The following is a 23,394-nucleotide window of genomic DNA, read 5'->3' on the forward strand; positions in this document are numbered from 1 at the left end:
GGAGTTGCCACACTGCAAAAAGCAGTTTTATTTATCTCAAGAAAACATAGTCATTGAATATTCTTAACAGATGACATGATTGTGTACTTGTCAAGTTTTATTTTCTTTAGGAGGAAAAAAATCATTAATTCAAACTGAGAGTCTTAAGTGGGAGATGCTGCCACAATTACTTACTAAAATGTTTCCTGTCTTTAAGAATACTTTTTTAAAAAAGAAAAATAGAAAAACGGCAAATATCAATATCATAATCAGGGGAAGAAAATTGTAGCTACTGCCTGGTAAGAGGAAGCTTATTGTTTATACAGGATTTCAAAACTTTAGATCTATTATCTACATATAAAGAAGAGTTAAACATATCAATTCAGTGACCTCCAACATGAAATGTAAACATTTATAATTTTCATCCTAAGAAGAAATTTCATTATTAGCTTGCATATTCCTGTACTTAAGGAATAACAAGAAATTTCCAGCAAATCATTTCTTATTTGTTAAGAATGATTGTCTCCCTTACGTTTTGTGGGATTTATTAGAATTTTCTATTTTGCTGCTAATTATGTTTTCACCTTGTTTGGTACTAACATATGTAAATCTGACCCTTGTATTTAGAAACGCACAAAGCATGGAAATGGGGATGGCAATGTAGTGTTTCTGATTAATGAAGGCACAACCTGACCTTACAACTTAACACTCATCCAGTTCTATGATAAATACAACCATATTACATAGTGTGCCTCAATCCACAGGAATCTCAGGTCATGACCTTCTAGAGGTCTTTGGATCACCTGTTGGGCTTTCAACAGTGTTTTGTTTCCACCTGAACATCCCAAGTGAAGTCATCATTGGTGATTGTTTTTATGGTTCTCCTGAGTTTCCTGAAAATAATTTGAAAATGTCAACATCTGAGTTTTATGTGATTAGACTATCCATGATCCTCTATTTTTACTACTCATCTTAAGATTTGGTGCAAAAAGAGAAAATTCAGCATTCTTGCCAAATTGTTACAAGTTTTCTGAGCCCACAAAATTTACATCAGCAGTTTATCCTGCTGTGGACTTAGCTAGTAACATTATTTTAACCTCTGCTTTTCTAAAAAAAAAAAAAAGAGTAGAATGAAAGAGAAGAGGGGAAATTAATAGTTCATCATCCCTAATATTTTCAAATGTGTTCATATTACTTTAATTTTGGCCAAAAAGATAGCTATCTCCCTATTTGATAGATAATGAAATGCAAGTCCCTAAAGTCAACAAACATTGTCAACATCAGCCATGAAAAGATAAAGAGTTGAGGTTTGATCTTGTTCTGAGTTTTCAAACCTCCATTGCCCCATTCTGAAAAAAAGAGATAAACAGATTTTTATGTTCTTTTTAAAGAACAAAATACACACTCACAGGCTCCACTTTATACAGTTCACCGTTCTCTATCCTGCTGACCAAAGAATTCACTACCTCAGAGAGAGCAGTGTAGCAGGTCCAGGTGCTGGGATGTCATTACGCTGCCACCACATTCTCAGGAAGAGCACTTCTGTCCTAATGGGACCTTAGAACAAGGCACTGAGGTTTGATCCCTGAACCGAAGAGAATGCCAGACATTTCACTTGTTGCAAATACTTTTCATAATAGCTTTGAGCAATCTGTAATCATAAAACATGCCTGACGTGGTTGTAATTTTTTTTGACAGATTATAAAAAAGAGCGCTATATTTCCTATTCAGCTCTTGATTCAGAAATTCTTTTACTTTTGGAAAAATAGAGGGTTGGAATCCCATATAGCTTCCTGAATTCCTGACTCTATATCAGACCTGCATATCTGTGCAGGCCAGGTGTTCTAGGAAGTAGTAGATATTTCCAGTGGTCTTGGAAATGAATAACACATTAATTATAGATGAATTGATCCAATATACAGTCAAGGTGATGTGTGTCATACACTTGACTTGTTGTTTAAATGCATTTTTCTCTTTAAAATATTAAACATACATATTTCCCACATGAAATAGAAAATGTTTTCTGTGGTATAATTTTTAAATGCTTATAAGGCATTTGCAGCAGTGTTTGACACATACTTCAAACAACAATATCTACTACTATTTATTGAGTGCTTAGTATGTTCCAGGTACTTCATGTATATTATCTTACTCCAGGAGGTGGGTATCACCATATCCATCTTTCTGATGACACAATTTTTTTTGTGTGTGGTTAAGTAAATGGTAGAGCTGGGAGTTCTTATTTATTCAACAAATATTTTTGAATGCCTAGCACTAGGCATTAGGCATATGACTATCTGAACAATATGATATGTTACATTCTTGTGTAAAGTATTGTATCTATGAATTATATACATTCTATGATGTGTCAAAATATTTTATCCTGATATATGCATTGGGGGCAAAAAAAAATGTTGGTTCAGATTCAAGTACTTTATTCAAGCAAACTGGGAGGCTTGTTTTATTCCCAAATCACTGGATTTTAATTTACAGGACTCCTCTGCCTCCATGCTCTCCTTCTGCTCCTTACCAGAAGTGACCTCTCTCTGGGACACCCTCCAACTTCCTGTCATTACTTTAGGATTAGCTCCTGACCTCCCTTGTTCATTATTCAAAATCCAAGCCATTTTCCAACATTTTGGTCTTAGGGCCTCAACTTCCTCAGCACAGTAACTTGCAATAGCACTCCATTTCATATGGGCCTGGTTATATACAATTTGGCTAAGTTTCCAAGAGTTGTTCCAACTTCCAAATCTTAAATCCAGGGATTTGTCTTCTGGTGACATCTTTATGTGTTACTTTTCCTATTATCGTCTTCTGTCAGCTGAGCCTGCTCTCATCACCAGTGTCAAGAGTCTACCATTATATGAATAAATGTTTCCTATTTGCCAGGGATTGGTCTAAGCTCTTTAAACAGTCTCATTTCATCTTCACAACAACTTGTCCAGCTCAGAGCTGGAGAGAGTTGGGATTTGAACCAAGATTTTGATAACTCCAAACAAATTTCTTATCCATGTTTTGGTGCCACTTAATTCTTACATCTACTCACTTGATTTGCCTCCCTGCCCACCATCAGATGGTTCAATTGTGTTCTTGCTGACACCTCAGAGTTGCTTCCTTCTTTGACTTTCCAGTGACTACCATGCCATTCATTCCTTGGTTCTAACTGAATCTGACTTCCGTTTTCTCCACTTGCAGCTGGTAACCACTGCTGCAGAACACTGATTTTCAGATTGTGCATAAGACCCAGGTTTTAAAATTAATTTACTGGGTTGGAAGATGCACTCACAAAATGCCAATAGAATGTAGGCTACATTACATGTAGTGGTGCTGAAAGCTCTTTGGGGAAATATTTCTTATATACAAAAATGTTTGTTATTTATCTGGGAAACATATAAGAATGAGTGGTGATATACAATGTATTTATACATTTACAGGCTAAAAAAATGCATTTAAAAGCAACTCCTTTTAGAAAACTCTGTGACAGAGACCATGGGTTCCACTCCAACTTTATAACATCACACTTCCACTTGACCTTTATTGATAGCCAGTTGGCTAGCTCAATACCTATTCTTGCTGGTCTCAGTATTAGAGCTCTATTTTCTTTAAGTCATATTTGACCCTCCTACACCAGCAAGAGGTCTTTCTCCTACCTTATTAAGAAGCTTCTGGCCAGGCACAGTGGCTCACACCTGTAATCCCAGCACTTTGAGAGGCTGAAGTGGGTGGATTGCCTGAGGTCAGGAGTTGGAAACCAGGCCGGCCAACATGGTAAAACCTCATCTCTACTGAAAATACAAAAATTAGCCAGGTGCCTGTTACCCCAGCTACTTGGGAGGCTGAGGCAGGAGGATTGCTTGAACCTGGAAGGCGGAGGTTGCTGTGAGCTGAGATCATGCCACTTCACTCCATACCAGGTGTAAGAGTGAAACTCCGTCTTGGGGGGTAGGGGGGAAGCTTCCACTACTTTTCTCCTTTCATGATTTATTGGCATCTCCTTTCTCCTTGGGTATGTATGTATGCCACTGTTCAGAGACTAACAGTTTCTTATTATTTACATAATGAAATGGTCATCTTGGCCCTCCATGCTCTGCTACCCGTCTATCATGCCTCCTCCCCAACTCTAATGTCCCCCAGCTTCTGTCCTTGACTCTGCCCAGCACAACCTCTACTTAAAACACTCTGCCTTATAACTGTGCCATTCCTTTCTGGCTTGAATGCCACCCTTGAAAGACAAATTATCTCTTTCCTCAAGCCAAAAGCCATTTCTTTCCTTTTTCTGTTCCTATGACCTTTTGTGGTTTATTTCTCAAAGACCACTTTCTGGCTTGTCATACAGTTAAAGCATGCACATGCCACCATTTCACCACTAGATTATAAACCATTAGCTATATTTCAAGTCTTATTCCTCTTTGCATCCCCTTTAGTGTCTTTAGAAAAGTGCAGTGCCCAACCTGGCGTCTTTTAGGGCTCAAGTAAACAAATGTGCATGACTGCTATGGGCTAGACATGGCTCTCAGAAGGATACAACCCACAAAACACACAGCATGCCAACAGAACAGCATCAGTCATTTCTTTTTAATAAGAATAGTTCTTACAGAAGTCCACATCTCTGTTTCAGGGCTATGCTTTTGGAGCTCTCCTTAGGTGTGAGGAAAGTAAACTAGCCCAGACAAGTACAGGAGCTACATATTCCAAATAGGAACCAATATTTTCTGGAAAAGTTCCTAGTTTAGCCTCCAGAGTCCCTGAAAAGGCAGGCCATGTGTCTCCCATTATAATAGGAACAGCTCCAGTCTGCAGATTCCAGTGAGATCAATGCAGAAGGCAAATAATTTCTGCATTTCCAACTGAGGTACCTGGTTCGTCTCGTTGTGACTGGTTGAGCAGTGGGTGCAGCCCATGGAGGGTTAGCTGAAGCATGTGGGGCATCACCTTAATTGGGAAGCACAAGGGGTTGAGGGATTTCTCTTTCCTAGCCAAGGGAAGCCATGAGAGACTGTACCAGGAAGAACGATCCATTCAGGCCCAGATACTGCACTTCTCCCATGGTCTTCACAACTGGCAGACCAGGAGATTCCTCTGGTGCCTACCCCACCAGGGCCCTGGGTTTCAAGCACAAAACTAGGCAGCTGTTTGGGCAGACACCAAGCTAGTGGCAGAAGGTTTTTTTTTTTTTTTTTTTTTTTTTTTTTTTTTTCCCCCCCCATATACCCCAGTGGCACCTGGAATACCAGCAAGACAGAACCCTTCACCCTTCTGGAAGGGGGACTGAAGTCAGGGAGCCAAGTGGTTTGGCTCAATGGGTCCCACCCCCATGGAGCACAACAAGCTACCATCCACTGGCTTGAAATTCTCTCTAAGAGCACAGCAGTCTCAGGTGGACCTGGGGCACTGGAGCTTGGTGGGGGAGGGGCATCCACCATTGCTGAGGTCTGTGTAGGTGGTATTCCCCTTATTTTGTAGACAAAGTTACAAGGAAGTTCCAGCTGGGTGGAGCCCACCACAGCTCAGGATGACCTCTGTGGTCAGACTGCCTGTTTAGATTCCTCCTCTCTAGGCAGAGCATCTATGAAAAAAAGGCAGCAGCCCTGGTCAGGGACTTATAGATAAAACCCCCATCCCCTCGGGACAGAGCACCTGGGGGAAGAGGTGGCTAAGGGCACAGCTACAGCAGACTTAAATGTCCCTGCCTGGCAGCTCTGAAGGGAGCAGTGGATTTCCCAGCACAGCTTAAGGGACAGAGTGCCTCTTCAAGTGAATTCCTGACCCCCATGTATTGTGACTGGAAGACACCTCCGAGTAGGGGCCAACAGACCTCATGCAGGAGAGCTCCGACTGGCACTGGCAGGTGCCCTTCTGAGATGAAGCTTCCAGAGGAAGAAACAGACAGCAATCTTTGCTGTTCTGCAGCCTCCGCTGGTGATATCCAAGTAAACAGGATCTGGAGTGGACCTCCAGGCAAACTCCAGCAGACCTGCAGCCGAGGGGCCTGTTATAAAGAAAACTAGCAAACAGAAATCAATAATATCAATGTCAACAAAACGGACATCCACTCAAGAGACCACATGAAGATGGGGAGAAACCAGCACAAAAAGGCTGAAAATTCCAAAAAAGAATTCCTCTTCTCCTCCAAAGGATCACAAGTCCTCACCAGCAAGGAAACAAAGCTGAATGGGAATGAGTTTGACAAATTGACAGAAGTAGGCTTCAGAAAGTAGGTAATAAGAAACTCCTCCAAGCTAAAGAAGCATGTTCTAACCCAATGCAAGGAAGCTAAGAACCTTGAAAAAAGATTAGATGAATTGCTAACTAGAATAACCAGTTTAGAGAAGAACATAAATCACCCGATGGAGCTGAAACACACAGCACAAGAACTTTGTGAAGCATACACAAGAATCAATAGCCCAATCGATCAAGCAGAAGAAAGAATATCAGAGATTGAAGATCAACTCAATGAAATAAAGCCAGAAGGCAAGATTAGAGAAAAAAGAATGAAAGGAAATGAACAAAGCCTTCAAAAATATGAGACTATGTGAAAAGACCAAATCTACATTTGATTGGTGTACCTGAAAGTGACAGGGAGAATGGAACCAAGTTGGAAAACATTCTTCAGGATATTATCCAGAAGAAAGTCCCCAATCTTAGCAAGACAGGCCAACATTCAAATTCATGAAGTTCAGAGAATACTACAAAGATAGTCCTCAAGGAGAGCAACCCCAAGACACACAATCATCAGATTCACCAAGGTTGAAATGAAGGAAATGATGTTAAGGGCAGCCAGAGAGAAAGGTCAGGTCACCCACAAGGAGAAGCCCATCAGACTAACAGGACTAATAGCAGATCTCTCTGCAGAAACTCTACAAGCCAGAAGAGTGGGGGCCAATATTCAATGTTCTTAAAACACTTTCAACCCAGAATTTCATATCCAACCAAACTAAGCTTTCTTAGTGAAGGATAAATAAAATCTTTTACAGACAAGCAAATGCTCAGATATTTTGTCACCACCATGACTGCCTTACAAGAACTCCTAAAGGAAACATTAAGCATAGAAAGGAAAATCAAGTACCAGCCACTACAAAAACATACTGAATTATAAAGGTACTCTATGGTATGAAGAAACTGCATCAACTAACGGCCAAAATAATCAGCTAGCATCATGGTGACAGGATCAAATTAACACATAACAATATTAACCTTAAATGTAAATGGGCTAAATGCCCCAATTAAAAGACACACACTGGCACATTTGATAAAGACTCAAGACCCATCAGTGTGCTCTATTTAGGAGACCCATCTCACATGCAAGGATACACATAGGCTCAAAATAAAGGGATGGAGAAATACTTACATTATGCAGCTAACAAACATATGAAAAAAAGCTGATCATCATCTGTTATTAGATAAATGCAAATCAAAAGCTCATTGACATACTATCTCAGTTAGAGATACTAGTGCCATTTAGAATGGTGATCATTAAAAAAATCAGGAAACAACAGATGCTGAAGAGGATGTGGAGAAATAGGAACGCTTTTACACTGTTGGTGGGAGTGTAAATAAGTTCAACCATTGTGGAAGACAGTGTGGTGATTCCTCAAGGATCTAGAACTGGAAATACCATTTGACCCAGCATCCCATTAGTGGGTAGATATACAAAGGATTGTAAATCGTTCTATAATAAAGACACATGTAGACATTATGTTTATTGTGGCACTGTTCACAATAACAAAGACTTGGAATCAACCCAAATGCCCATCAATGACAGACTGGATAAAGAAAATGTACTACATATACACCATGGAATACTATGCAGCCATAAAAAAGAATGAGTTTATGTCCCTTGTAGGGACGTGGTTGCAGCTGGAAACCATCTTTCTCAGCAAACTAACACAAGAACAGAAAACCAAACACCACATGCTCTCACTCATAAATGGGAGTTGAAAGATGAGAACACATGGACACATGGAGGGGAACATCACACACTGGGGCCTCTTGTGGGGGTGGGGGACTAAGGGAGGGATAGAATTAGGAGACAAACCTAATGTAGATGATGGGTTGATGGGTACAGCAAACTACCATGGCACAAGTGTACCTAAGTAGCAAACTTGCACATTCTGCACATGTACCCCAGAACTTAAAGTATAATAATAATAAGCATCACCAGTATGGGATGCACCTAGTTCCTTTGTACCTCCTTTAGTTGGATACAGTTCTCCAGGTTGGGGTCACTTTCACCATAAACAATGTTACCTAGTAACGGCTGATATCCCAACTCTATCAGATATCCCAGCAGAACAGAGAAAGTTAACCCAAAGACAGTGCCAAATGTTCCTGTGAGGAAGAGGCACATATTTGCTTGTTAGCCCTTAGCCGCAGAAGAGAACTAGTATCTATTGAGTGTTCTTTATGGTAGTTCATTTTCCATAGATTGTCTCTTTCTATCCTTACAATAATTCTAAAAAGTATTCTTCATACATATTTTATGGATTAGGAAACTGAGGTCCAGAGAGGTTCACTTTAGATTACATTTAGATTACATTTTAGATGTAAAATGTAATCCTAGGTTACATTTTAGAGTTAGCAGGTTATAGAAATTACCATTTCTCTGGCTTCAATGTATTTTTCTAGCCCATGCTGCCTAATTCAACATCAGACGGAAGGCGTGCAATAAATATTTGTTAGTATTAACAATCTTTATCTTTGACTAGCTTAATGCCAGCACTTGCATTATTTTGAATAGGGTTTTTTTATTCCTGCAGATACAGATAGGTTTATCCTGGAATGGTTGTTTCCGAAGTCTAGGGTAATTAAAATAGGATATGATGTCTATTTTCAAAATGGCCCCACAGCAAGTAAGTAACAGAACTAAAACTTTCCATCAGTTTCTGTCAGGTCAGTTATTCTGAGCCTCAGTTTCTTTAGAAAATAAAGGGATTGAATTTGATCATCTCCAAGGCCTTCTCATCTTTAATCCTGTGTAGAAAGAAATCTGATTATCTTTCTGCTGTACCTGGCAAACCTAGGCGGCCAAATTAGGAAGCAAGGATAAAGGTATCTAAAATGTCGACTTTCTTTTTCTTTTCATGTAATGAATGGCTCTGGCCAGGACCCTCTTGTTTCTGGGATAAGTCTCTTATTTGAACAGAACATTTACACAGAAGATTTTCAAAGTACGTGGTTTGTGTCTATGAGAAAAGAAAGCACACACTCCAAACCACTGAATCCACCATTCAGTGAGGCGGAGAACTGCCCTCTGGAAAGCAACCAGCATCTCAAGGGAGTATTTTAAGCACATCCAGTGTTCACTTTAACTGTGTATTACCTTCACTGTGTAAGAGTTCAGGGTTTATAAGTGAGGAGATACCAACTTATTTGCAGAGAGGATCACACAACTGTGGCAGAATATAAATTACTTTTTCAAATATTCTAAAGTAAAACCTCCAAAGCAATAGCTATCTCTATAAGACCTCATTGTCATTCTCTCTAAAAAAGTCACTCATCTAGTTATTTTAAATTGGTTATTAAACAAATCATACATTCAAAAACCTAGTAATAGGCTCTCTTGAATGCACTAGAGCAGTAAATATTAGTTTCGATTAAACATTAATCCAAAGGATATTATTTCACTCTCTTAAACCTCAATGAGGTTCATTATCAGAAAACATGACTTCATTATCTCATTTTACATTTCCACTCTACAACTGTATCATGAATGGAAATTTCTTCTAAGATTCATGCTTAATTCAAGAATTTATGCCCTTATAAATTAGTTAAAATTTTTAAAAATTGTATTTGTTCTAATTACTTCAACAGAACAGAAAATGAAAATTTAATGTTTTTAGTATTTTTCTCACCATAAATTAAGCTTTTATAGTTTTTAACAGTTTTGCGGAATAAAAATTAACGAAGATGTTTCTTTAGGAATTCTTCAGTTGTTTCATGCATGGAAAAGACTCCCCTAAGCTTTGGTTATATTTTCGTTTACATGTTCTTATAGTCTCTTATTTTAAAAAACATTTAGCATTACTTAAATAATCCATCCAATTAATATTTAGAAGTTTTCAGAAAAAATCTTCTGGCTAATGGACTTTATACCACAAAATGAACCCAAACTTTATAAGCAACAACGTTTGCTATTTCAGACATTTATATAGACATCTATTGTCGACCCAGGTCCTAATTGATCTACCTGTACAACTGACATACTGCTGTCAATGGGAATACCTGCAAAGATTATTGAATATGCAAATAATCAGCCAATATCTGACATTATGGGAAGCTCAGATTTGACTATATGTTAATTCAATACAAATTTACTTAAGTTCCTATGTGGCTATACTAAAATCTTAGGAAGTGCTGTAAAAATGGCAAAGAAAAATAAGACATGGTGCTTTCTCTCAAGATACTGTCTAGCAAGAAAGCTAGATAAGGAATAGAAAGCTATGATTTTTCAAAAATGGTCTTAACAAAAATCTTGGAAACAAGAATGTGCTTAAAATCGGATTTTAACTTAATTATCTGGTTGTTTTCATCCTGATATAACCTAAACATCACATATTTACCCTGCTGTTAGGAAAGGAGTCAAAATTTGTAGTCACTATGTATCCTAATCATTATAGTGTCAGTCTAGAAGCAAAACAGTTTAGAATTCTTAAGTAGGGTGGGGGGTTTCCAAAACACCTTGCTCTATTTCTCTTCTCAAGTTTGGAGTCCCAGCAAAGCTGCTGACCAAGGTATCTCCAGGCTTTCACACTGCCTGAGGACAGCCTGAGTGTGGTCTCTGGGAGTCTAGCCCAGTGACCTCGAACTCTCGCTTGCATGATTCAGCAGTGTTAATTAAGGCCAGAACAAATACCTGTGTTTAAGATGAGCAAAGGCTGTTTTACTCTTTGACACTGCCCAGACCTGTTTCTAAAAATGAGAGGCACAAAAAACACAAAACCTCATTTTCTCTCTCACAATATGTGTGTAATGGTTGAAGTCATACAAAGCTGCCAGCATTGGGTTCACAGTCAGACTCTTTGGGCTTGGCAGGAGAAGTCCTCAGTTCTGGGTATTTCCTAGGTCCTGGGCCCTTGGTAGGGTGCCCAAGAGAGATACTCATCAGACACAGAATCTACACTTGAGTTTTCTTGCAATGCATAGAGCAAGGGTTTGAGCAACTCTGGAGGTCCCCTCTAACATGTTCATTTAGAACAGAAAAATAATCAGTAGACTATTTCAAACTAGGAAACACTGACTACCATAACATTAATTTATCCTGCACTATTTAAGACGGTGTTCATCATTAACTGAAGATGGGATGATGATTTTGTATCATCCCATAAAGTCTAATCATCCATTTTTTTTTTTCGATTCCTGTCTTGCTCTGTTGCTCAGACTGGGGTACAGTGGCATCGTCACACCTCACTGCAGCTTTGAACTCACACACTCAAGCAAACCTTCTGCCTCAGCCTCCCAAGAAGCTGAGACTACAAGTGTGTGCCACTGTACACAGCTTTATCATCTGTGCTTTTCTAAGAGAATGGGAAATGAAGTTTGAACAAGCTTCTTGAAAAATTAGGACACATTCATGCAACTCAAAATGATTCCTTGTCTTAGAATCTGACTCTTAAGTGCTTGTATTATTTAATTTTTTCAGAAGATTGGTTAAATATTCACTTTTGTCATTACTTGCTAGCCAGTAGATTCTTAAATTATGTTAGTCATGAGGTATCTCAATTTCTTAATAATTTAAAGAAACTATAACTCTTTTCAATATATTTCCTGTTGGATTTTGAAGATTTTGGATTTGGAGGATTTATATAAAATATTTTTTTTATTTTTAAAACTAAAAAGAAATTATTATTTTAAATAGTTTTATGGACAGTAATGATAATTTGAAATATACAAATACTGGATTTTAGTTTTGCCTTGTATTTAACCAGTGGAATGGATAAAAATCATTAGTGCAATTTTACCATATTTCAGTATACTACTCTCTTGACCATCTGTTAAGTGTCTATTTAATGCATAGCTTTCCCTGAGTTCATCATTTAAGAACATTCTGAATAAAAATTTTTACAGATAACAATTAGAACAAGACTGAGTGAAGTTTATCGTGAAAATCTGGGAATTTGGACAGCAGTCACTGAACAGTGAAAATGAAAGCCTTGTACAACAAGCTTCCAGCCTGTTCTCTGGGTTTGTAGTAGGAACCGAAACCCTGGAGACTGCAATTAAACAAAACAGGGCTACAGTTTTTCACCAAAAGAATATGATTACATGCACTCAAATGCAACCCCACAACTGACTAGTTTACAGCTTTGAGATGTCATCTCCAAATAGACAAATACTATTCTTAATGCTGCTAAACATTTCTGGCCCATTTCCCCTTAAATACATCTCTACCACTGAAGGATATTTGCGAAGGGCCTCACACGCAGTGAGGACACTCGGCATTTTGCAAAGCCTGTTGAAACACTTATTGGAGGCATTTTGTAGTTACTACTGCCCTCAGGGACTTTCATTTATACTAAGTTTAGTCCTTGTCTTGCTCTCTGGATGTCTAATAATGACCGTAATCATCATTATTTCCTCCAAAATGTTGCCCATTAACCACGTTTGGCTTACTAGAAACATCCTGAACTTACTACATTATTGCTTCAATGAGATGTTTACAAATGGGTTGTTATTATTTTTTTAACACACCTACAAAAGGCATCTTTTAATTGTATGTCAGGTCTTCCCCCAAATCTTCAAAGGTTGTCTCTGATGTGATTTCCTGCTTACTGGATCCTCCTCCATGGTCCTGACTCAGTAACTAGTCACAGAGGATTTCTGAAACCCCTGAGTCCAACAGAGCTTTATTTTGTATTTAATCTCTTCAACAGAGCCAATAAGGCATTTTTGAGAAAACCCTCATTACGCCTACTCACTAAAGACGTTCCAAGTGTGGCGGGTTTAACAGTTAAAATTCGTACTCCATGAAAATACACAGGTTCAAGTGATGCAACAGTATTTACCTCTTTTTGCTTTCTTTTTATAAAAAAAAATAAAACCTGCCTCTGAGATCTCATCCTTTTTGGCACAAGCAAAATTTCTCATCACTTATTTGGGGGTTCCTTTGTTTTCTGTTCCCCTTACATAAATGTCCCAGAGACCATACAAACTCTGGTCTTTGATCACAGTGAGCATCGCTGTTCTAATGTCTGTAACAGGCATAGTTCACTGGTAATGGGCACTGGAAGCCAGGAGCCTAGAACCCCAGAGTGTAGCTTCCCCAGAACCATCTCCTGGGCCCCAGCCACCCTAAAGTTACTTTTCCCTGAGACCCAAGTACTCTCCTGGGGCACTATTAGGGTGATGGGCCAGTACCCTGAGGTCCTATATTAATTCTCCCCAAGTCTGAGGACTACTGCCCCAGCTTTCTTCTGCTGTTGCCTCTTTCTTTCACCACCTTTTTGTTGCAGGTAATTTACTTTATCTCCCTTCAGTGTACCCTTCAGTGTCCAGTGTTTATTTACGTTCTGGAGTTGAAAATATGTTAAACCAATTTCTTTCATTTCTTTTTTCCTACTTACACCTTGCTAAACAGCCTTGTTCAAAACAACTTCATGCAGAGCATGGCAGCTGTCCCCAGACCTAAGACTCAGCAATCTCCCCTCAAACCCCTGTGCCCAAGTTCATGGCTTCTAGCTCCTCTCTGCTTTACTTTTACTAAGGCTTCAGAACAAACTTTCTTCTCAGCATGGCTTTGCTCCGTTTTTTATTGGCCTATACCTTGTTCTTTCTTCTTTTAGCTATCCCTCGAAATGAGTCTTTTAAGTCTCATATGTTGAAATTGAAATTCTTGTCATTGCCCAAAAAGAAAACACAAGTAGTTATGAATATATTCAGCAAGTTAAAGGTGTGTGTGTGTGTGTGTGTGTGTGTGTGTTCATGCATTCATTCAACAAACATTAACTGAGGATCTACACTATGCCGAGTTTTCTAACCCCTGGGAAAAGATGAGTGAATAGGTAGAGTCCCTGCTCTCAAGGAATTTACAGTGTTTTGGGAGAAACCAAAGACAAGGAAGTGATGACTTTCCAGTTACAGAGATAAGCGGGGGGGGGGGGGGGGGGGGGGCAGGGGAGTCTTTGGAGTGAGCCTCTCCCAGCCCAGGGGAAACTCCAGAAGACTTTCAGAAGAAAGTCAAGTCTATGGTGCATTCCAGAGGATCTCATTCCAAAGGAGTAAAAGAAATGATGGCAAGACGTCAATTTTAGCAGAGCCGTAAATATGTGGCTAGGTCAACACAGAGAGAAAAGTGTCCTTTCAGAAAACTCTAGGCATTTTCTTAACACATCCTGCTGTGAGATCAAGAGCAAGGCAGGTGATAAAGGAAACTTCGCTCACCACTTACAAGCCCCCAAAGCCCCACTCTCCAAGAAGAACTGAGGATGTAAAACTTTCCCTGTGATGCAGTTTCTTGCTTTCCCTCCTTTGGGTGAAATCTTGGGCCAGTTCCAGACTTTTCCCGGAAACTTTCAGGTAATAACAAGCCCTCGAGTCAGTTTTAGTCATCAGACAGATCCATTTCAGTAACTGAAATACCAAGTTCTATGCAAGAGTCAAAACTGTGAACTTCATTTAGAGCTTTTTCCCTCTCTTGAGCAGTGGCTAGGATAGGTACTCACAGTGGGAGACGAGGGTGTAGTTTGCAGTTTGGGGCCTTGTTTCTTTCTCCTCACCCCTGCTGGGCTTGCCGTGGACCCCAGCGTTGAGGAATGGGGTAACGGATTAGTTTGCCCCGCTTCTGGCCGACGTGCATACTCAGGGCTGACCCTCACCAGGGCACTGTTGAGCATAACTCAGATTGGTACCCTGAGCACGTCTAACCGTACCCTTCCAGCTGTGGGCAAAGCACTTCCCAAGGTCAGCCATTGCCTCTTCTTTTTTAACCAAACGCTCCTCCCTACCCCCACCACTTCTTCCCTAGAAACTCTCCTGGATGGATTTAAAAACGGTTCCTGGTCCTTTCTTCCCCTTGAGAGGCAGGTCTGGTCGGCATCACACAGCAGACCACACAGGCTCCACTCCCTTTCCATAGAGGCACGGCCACCCCCCGTGGAAACCGAGTCTCTCTCTCTGCCTGTCAGCCTCAGCCTGAGCCTCCACCTCTTCCTCTGGGGTCAGATATCAATACACTGTGCCTGGCAAAATTCAAGAGATGGATCCACCCAGGATTTTCTTGTCCCTTTTTGTGTGAGGTCATGAAGGACACACTCCTCTCTTCCAGCAAGGAGTAGCAAAAGTGCCCCAGCACTCCAGGAAATTTCTTCAGAAAAGTCTTTCTCCTTTTCCAGACCTCCAGCATTGTTAGACCGTTCATACCAGGGTTGAACTAAGGTTCACAACATTAGTATTAATGGTTGCCTTCTTTGTAAGTCAGGTAGGTTCCCTACTTTAAAAAAGGAGAAACTTTCCACCTATTTTTTTTGTCTTGGCTTGTTAAACTACAAAGAAAACACAACAAGAATCCCTTTTAAATATCTTGTCATGCACGACGTGTATACAAAGAGCTTGAGCTTCATCTTGGTAAGGGAGGGATTCTTAAATTTGCTTAATAGTCTTGAGTGTGTTAACAAGGGCATGAACCTTGATCCAACAGGCGTATCCTTGATACTGTCTGTTAACTTCCCCTACCCTAAGCCCTACCAGCAACCACCCCTAAGAGGAAAGGATAAGTTTTTGGTTGTCAGCTCCCCGAATGCTGCCCCCAAATAAGGGGCAGTGTCAATGGAATCGAATTAGACTGGGGTAAGGAAGGGAGGTGGAGGCTCGGACACAGCATGCCACAGTCTGAGCCACCAGCATATCACCTTTCTTTCTTCTCTTTATTACCTTGGCTCAGTCAAACGAAAACATTCCTTCAACAGCTGGGGTGAGGGTCCAGAAATATGTTGGGGTTTAGGTGAAGTGAGGAAGTGGTGGGCATTCTTTGGATTTGCAGATCTTTCACGCTCTTGTCACAGCTTCCTCATCTGCCCCATCTGTGTTCTCTGGATGTACCTTCTCTGTCAAATCACATTTCATGTCCCTTTCTAGGAACCAAGAAATAAAGCTGCCCCAGGCACGACCCTTCAGGGGAAGAGAGTGGTCTGGCATGGCTGACGGCACCACGACCTTCCCATCTGTGCTTCCTCCTCCATCTGTCCAGGAGCCTCCCTTTTTGGGCCTCTGCCATCAAATCACATTTTCCTGCATTACTTTTTTTTCTGTGCTCCACTTCTAGTTTTCTTCTTCAATGTTGCTATCATCTTTTTTTGGCTGTCATATCTTTACATTGTCTTTCTAGATATCTGAAAAGACTTGTCTCCCTGTTTCTTTCTTCCTACTTTGCCTGTTTGCTTCTTATTCTGTTCATCTAACGTAATTTTTAGATAGAAAGGAATGACTGGAGCTTGAATTGGCTGAAGGTCAACACAAGGGCTGAGGATAAAGCTCTGATTTGTTATGTTGCCCAAATTCCTATCCTAAGGGGTCTAGGAAGTCATGCCCTATAAACCGTAAATTCTCATTAGATAGGTTTTATTTGACCCTGTATATCGTGACTTACTTTCCAATTTGACTCTGGCATAGCAAGGAAAAAAATTGCAATATTTTACCCTGAAATATATTTCCTTGTTATACATTGAAATTGCCCTGCAAAGTTGCTTGTGGGGAAAATCCACATCATATAGAGAATCCCTTTTCCCCTTTGTTTTCCTGCCTTTTTTTTTTTTCCGGATCCAGGAGATTATCAACTAAGAGCCAGACACCCTTTTAGGTCTCATAAGAAACATTTTACAACCTGCTCTCTCTCTGAAGTCTGCTATCTGAGAGATTCCTCTGCAAAATAAAATGTCGTCTCCACAATCCTTTACCTTAACCTGAACATTCCTTTCCATTGATCCCAGGTCTTCAGATAAACTCAACCAATTGTCAACCAGAAAATGTTTAAATTTACCTATAGCCTGAAAGCCCCTGCTTTGAGTTGTCCCAACTTTCTGAACCAAACCAATATATTTCTTAAATGTATTTGTCTGATGTCTCATGCCTCCCTAAAATATATAAAACCAAGCTGTGCCCTGACCATCTTGGGCACATGTTCATAGGAACTCCCAAGGGCTGTGTCATGGGCCATGGTCACTCATATTTGGTTCAGAATAAATCTCTTCGACTATTTTACAGAGTTTGGCCATTTTTATCAACAGGGCAATGTGAGAATAGAAGGAAATGGACAGGGTACCATTTTGCCCCCCTAGAGGCAACTGGGTCAACCAGGATCATGCTGCCTTCAAAAACCACCTGGAAATCTCATCTTCCCACATTCTCAGATGTCCTAGCCTCCAGCCTCTGCCTCCAACAGTCCCGTCACTAGCCATGAAAAGAATGACATCTAAAGGTGGGGGGTGGGGTGGGGTTCCCTGTTTATCATCCTTACCATCTCCAACTGGGAATAGAAAGAAGTTACCCACTGTCACCTTCTTGAACCCTCCTATGATTTGCAAATTCCCATAGGATGACTCCTTAAAGGACACTCTGCTCTCTGACTGACTCCAGCCTCCCTTCCCACAGTCCACCCTTCCCTTCTCAACAGTGACACTTCTCGGCTGGGGGGAAACAAATTCTCAATTGAATTTGAGTTCTCAACACTACCAGGAGTTCAATATAAGATAAAGCTCAATAAATATTTGCGAAGTAAAGTGATTTTCATCAGTGAATTTAGATAAAGAATTCTGGAGTGTTTTCATGTATCTATTAAGTAAGTCAGTGGAAAGCTGCCTAAAGCATGAAGGAAGGATAAGAAAAACTGAAGGCAAAGGAGAGAAACAAGTAGATGAGTGCTGGGACTGGGGTTTTGTTTTGTTTTGTTTTTTTCTTTACGTGAACCCTAAAGCTGGAGCAGTTTTCTACAACTCTGTGCCTGCACTGTTCTGGGCCCCACAAAAGAACGTTGTTTCCTGCAATAAACTGATCAAGACCAACTCCAGGTCCCAGTGAAGGAAAATCTGGGCCTAGCTTTTACACTTGGTCCTAGGGCTTTGACCTGAACTGTGATGGGACCATTTTTCTAGCAATGTAGATTTTTTTTTTTTTTTGTAGTTCCTCTCCCTCCCACCAATATCTTGTCATGAGGAAGTCTGGTTCAGGCTACAGTTGAAGGGCCTCAGAAGTTGAATTTATCATCAAACAATAGTTTAGCAAAATTCCTGAGAAAGTAGACATCCTCATGTGATTTACTCAGTAGATGTTTACTGAAATGGGAAGAATGTTATATTCCAGGCCTTATGGTGGGTGACAGCAAAGCCAACATAACAAGCTTCTTTCTACTGTGAAGAGCTCTTCTTTGTGGTCATTGTATCAAGGCTAAAAAGTCAAGGTGAAACAGCCCCCAGCCCTTCAGTGCTCTGGTTTTGAAGACTTGGTCAATACAGCAAAGCATCTTCTAACCTCAACTGTCTTCCCTCCCTCCTGCTGCCTCTGGAAGAAGTTCTGTTGGGACGAGCACAGAGGCCTGGCTCTCTGCTCCAGAGCACAGAATTGGGACCTCACGCCAGGCCAAAGGCCAGAAATTGCAAATGAAGCAAGCACCTCACTCCCTCACTGTACCAAGCTGAGACAAGTTCCTGAGTTCAAGAGCACTTGCTGGATGGTGCCTAGTGGATACTAAGTAGTATCCATACCCTTCCGAAGAAGCATCAGCTCTGAATTTAGTCACTTATTTCAAAAGTTGAAGAGAGAAGTTATCTGGGGAGATTTCAGCGTCCCCAAGCGATCTGACTTCATCCCGACCACATTTTTTACTCTCTTGTTTCCATGTGTACCGGGAGCCCACCTGGGGGTGGGGTTTTGTGATGTTTGCCAGGCGCATTTCCAGCCTTTTAGGTATCTTTCTGGCCTCCACACCGAAGGCCAGAAGCCCTTCTCTCTCCTCTCTGTCTTCTAACACTTCCCTTATCTGCCTTTGCTTTGCATTCCCTCTTCCTGCTCCTTTCTGGGTGCTTTCCTCTATGCTTTTGTCTTTGCAGAAGCTAGGATTGTGGAGAAACATAAGCAAGCTAGGGACAGATGGTGGCCTCAGTGGGACAAGATATCATGGCTAGAGTCTCGCTCCTGCCCCTTGCCCTCTCTGAACCCCTCCAGGTCTGTGGCATGGATGCCTCTGTTTCTGCCTTCTGCTGGCATTCTTGATCTGCTGCTTGGTTCCCCCCACCCCCGCCCCCATCACTGCTCTGCACTCTAGATTTTCTCCCAGGGGATGCATCCAGTTCTTTTGTTATTTTTCTGCTGCTGTCATTCTTTGTTATTTCTATGTCTGGTTCGTGTGTGTGTGTGTGTGTGTGTGTGTGTGTGTGTGTGTGTGTCTTTATGCATCTTTCTATATAGCCATCTCTCTCCCTACCTAACAATTTCCCTTTCTCTAGTGGGGATATTGTGGCTCATCCATTTGACTATTTCTTTCATAGGAAGAACAGGACATAGGGATGGCTATGGCAGGGTTAGAAGGCAGGGGTGGAGTTGGACACCAGCAAACAGCTTCTAGGCAGCGGGGGGAGGGAGGGTGGGCCTTGTGTCCTGGGGGTGGTGTTTCATCCCTCGGGTGCCTTCTGGCCTTGCCTTTTCCTTTATCACTCTTCTTTCACTTTTCCAGAAACCAAACCTTCTGACCCCCTCCCCACTGGCTCTCTGTCTTCTTCTAGCTGGGGATTCTGATAATGGGGTTTCCGTCTCCAACTGTGGGTCCAATTATTAGAACCACATGCAGAAATGTCAATTCAGTCTGGGGAGCATCTAGGCTTTCAGCAGGCTTCTTCCCAGGAACTTCTTAAACCCAACCCCAGCCACTCACAGACTAGAGGCTTCAAGGATTTCTTCCATTTGCCATCAAAGAGATTGACTCCCTATGTTAGCTTGCAAACTCAGCTTCCACTGTAATGTCTTGAAAGCTACTGGACGCGATTTTACAAGATTGCTTTTAGAGGAAAAGACACGGTTTCTCATTCATTTCTGAATCCCCAAGACTTATTAGAGTATCTGTCTCGCACTAGAGCTTCCATGGATGTGTTTTGAATAACATTAAATTATTAATGGCCAGTTCCAAAGGTGCTTTATGGATATGAGTGACAAGGTAATATTCAAGATCCTGGGGGCAAAAATGGTAAAGAATCCAGGATGTAAATGTCTGTATGGACAAGAGTGGGGACAGAGCAGAAATATAAATCCATGAGTTCTAGAAGGAACTGGGCATTAGCTTGTCAGGTAAGGAATAGCTTCAGTGTGTCAGGACATCTGCAACTGAAGAATCTTAATAGATCCCAGGCACATGGAAATCAGTGAGTTAGCGATGGCAGAAATTCCCAGACTGTGCCTTCCCAAGAAGGTGTAGCCAAAACTACAGATCAAGACAAGTTCTTTGAGCTCTGAATGAAAAAAATGGTACATATTAAATTTATGGATTTAAAAAATATGCTTGTGAAAAAGAACAGAGTCCACAAATGCTCCCTTCAAAATAGGCATTCTCATTTTCAGCACAAAGTCCCGTTAGTAAAGAGATGTGGGTTTCCCAGGGAACCCAGGGCTCAGTATGAGTTAAGTCCTGATACAAGAATCAGTCCAAAGAAGTCAGCTGGAAATGAATTGGGAGTGATCAAAGCCAAGGACCAGGAAGGTGGGGAGTAATCTCAAGGAAAAAGAAAAATGAGATGAAAGAGTGATGACTGGTGGTTTGGGCCACCAGAACAAGGCCCTCTTTTTTCTTTTTCTTTTCTTTTCTTTTCTTTTCTTTTCTTTTCTTTCTTTCTTTCTTTTTTCTTTTTTTTTTTCTTTTTTTTTTTTTTTTTGGGAGAGAGCCTCACTCTGTCACCCAGGCTGGAGTGCAGTGGCACAATCTTAGCTTACTGCAACCTCCGCCTCCAAGGTTCTAGCAGTTCTGCCTCAGCCTCCCAAGTAGCTGGGACTACAAGCACATGTCACTATGCCCGGCTATAAATTTTTTTTTTTTTTTTTTTTTTTATATTTTAGTAGAGATGGGATTTCACTGTGTTGCCCAGGCTGGTCTCAAACTCCTGGGTTCAGGCAATCCGCCTGCCTCAGCCTCCGAAAGCACTATTCAAGGCACATTTAACAGCCTAACTTTGCCTTGTCTTTCTTAAAGAAGCTCTACTAGTAAGTCATTCGATAACTTCCTACAGCATAGAAATGGGGTTATGGACAAGCTATTGTTGGAAAGCCGTTCTTCCTCCTACCTTGGGGCAAGCAGCTCACCCTCCTTCCTTGATTCATATACATCCCTTCCAGGAGTGAAAAAAACCCTCAACAGTTGGCCCTAATTATTGTTCTTCATGGAGGCAATAGGGCCCCAGGCCCAAATCCTTTACTTTGGGGAATGGCTATTTTGAAGGGAGAGTTTGTGGGCTTAGGTCAATCTAATAATTCTCTTCAGTCCAAAATCTGGGATATGGCCTGGTTTAGAATCAGATAGGGATGAAAACCTCAAGGGAACAATTGGAGGATGGAAGCCTAGCCACTGGCCCCACAAGAACTTGAATTCCTTTAACCACTGGCCACTCCCCTAACCACAGCCCTCTCTCTCTCTGCCCCATATCCTGGCCTCCAACCTACACACATATTCCAAAGTATGAGTTGTTGCGGGGCTAACTGGGAGCAAGCCACAGTCCCTCCCTTTGGCAAAACGCCGTCTTTTCCTTTCCTCTTCCCTTAGGCAGCCTTACTGGGGCTCATTCCAAATGGAGTTCCTCTCCTTCAGAAACTTATGCTGAGGATCAGAAGCGGGAACAGGCAAGTCAGACAGTGATTTGTTCCCGAGTGACTCTGACCATCATGGTCCTTAATTTCCATCATACTTCTCTTTCCAAAGCAGGATTGGACCAAGGTATGCACTCTCGGACAAAAGCTCCTGGATCTCCATGCCCTTGACCCAGCTCTGACTCCTCAGACCCCAAATCCTCCCTCTCCTCCCTTTCTTTCCTCTCCCTTCACTTCCCTTCCTCTTCCTTCCCCTCCGCTTCCCCTTGCCTCCCCTGCTCACCACGTCTGTTCTCTTCAGGACTCTGCTGCTCTTTTCTGCTCTTGCTTTCCACACTTTCCCTTGCTGTACCGCACCCTGCGCATCCTAGAAAGGGCAGGATGCAGGATGCGGCTCTGTTGGTCTATGTTAAAATTTTTAATTGTCTACAGCATGACAAAATAGGTACCATGAAGCAAGAAAGGCTCACGGATGGTCCAGGGAGGGCAAAACAACCTCCTTCACCTGGCCTGTTGCTTGAGTTTGAGCTCCTTAGCCAGATTGCTCTCACTGCTGCCTACCTTCCTTCTTAGAAGGAAGGCTCCACAGACTGGAAGGGATAGTTCACAAAAGACAAACTCCTGACCTTTCAATTCCCTTCTCTTGGTTTTCTGGTCTCCACTAGGAAATAGCAAAGAGTTCCTGATCCAAGAAGTACTGTATTTCTCTCTCAGAAAAGCCCTGCCCTCTGGAGTGAGAGTCATTGCCATGTGCTACTCTGAGGATAGGCTATCTCCAAAGCCATTTGCATTAAAGAGGTTGCCAGGCCTTGCAGTCTTTTACTATGGCTGCCTTGGTGACTCTCCTGGTATCAGGGCATAAGGGACACTATTGCACTTAACATGGGGCCACAGGATTACACACTTGACTGTCTGTGTGCCCCCTTCAGACTGGGAGCTTACGGCAGGCAGGAGGTTCTCACAAGGCGAGGACTCAGATCCTTCTCTAACTTTGCAAATTCATCAATGAAATGTGTGGACTATCCTAGAGGAAGTTAGCTGGAGTCAGAGGCCACTGATGAAGGAAAAGCCTGTCAGAACCAGACTAGTCCTGGGCCCTAGACTACAGGATAGGATATCTTGCTTTTTTAAATTGTTGTGATTTGGACATTCCTGAGCAGTCTTCTGCTTCTCAGAACCCCCATTTTAGACTGTTCTCCTTCTAAGAAAGTTCTACCTAGGACCCGCTTAGAAGGTTTCTCGAGGCTGCCTGGGCTTTGGAAGGGAATAAAGTGAGAAACATTCGGGTTGGGCTTTTGCGGAAGTCAGGAAATCGCCTGACCATGAACATCCACCCACTTCGTGAAAAGAAGCCAGTTATTGACCCTGTATCTTTTTCATTTCATGAAGAAATGGCCATTACTAAGGAAAAGCTTTCTCTGGAAAATAAACTCATCCACGTACCTTCACCTTTCTGCTTTTGAGAAAGTTTAGGTCTCTTTGGAAAGGACAGACCACATAGGAGGAGGAAGGACTAAAGGGTGAGGAGGAGGGAGACTTCCCACACAAGCATGGAACGGTCTGCCAGGCCCATCTGAGGTGAGCTGTGGCCGGAGCCTGCAGGGCAGGGCTGTGGGTCTCTGGCTGCCGAGGGGCAGCGAA

The 23,394-nt window shown here is 41.6% G+C and overlaps 1 pseudogene; it reads left to right on the top strand.

Moving 5' to 3' along the window:
- The window catches only part of LOC141584713 (uncharacterized), a 179,263-nt pseudogene that overhangs the window by 148,030 nt on the left and 7,839 nt on the right, over positions 1-23,394 (top strand).

The sequence above is a fragment of the Saimiri boliviensis genome, chromosome 5 (assembly GCF_048565385.1).
Source record: "Saimiri boliviensis isolate mSaiBol1 chromosome 5, mSaiBol1.pri, whole genome shotgun sequence".
Classification (NCBI taxonomy): Eukaryota; Metazoa; Chordata; class Mammalia; order Primates; family Cebidae; genus Saimiri; species Saimiri boliviensis.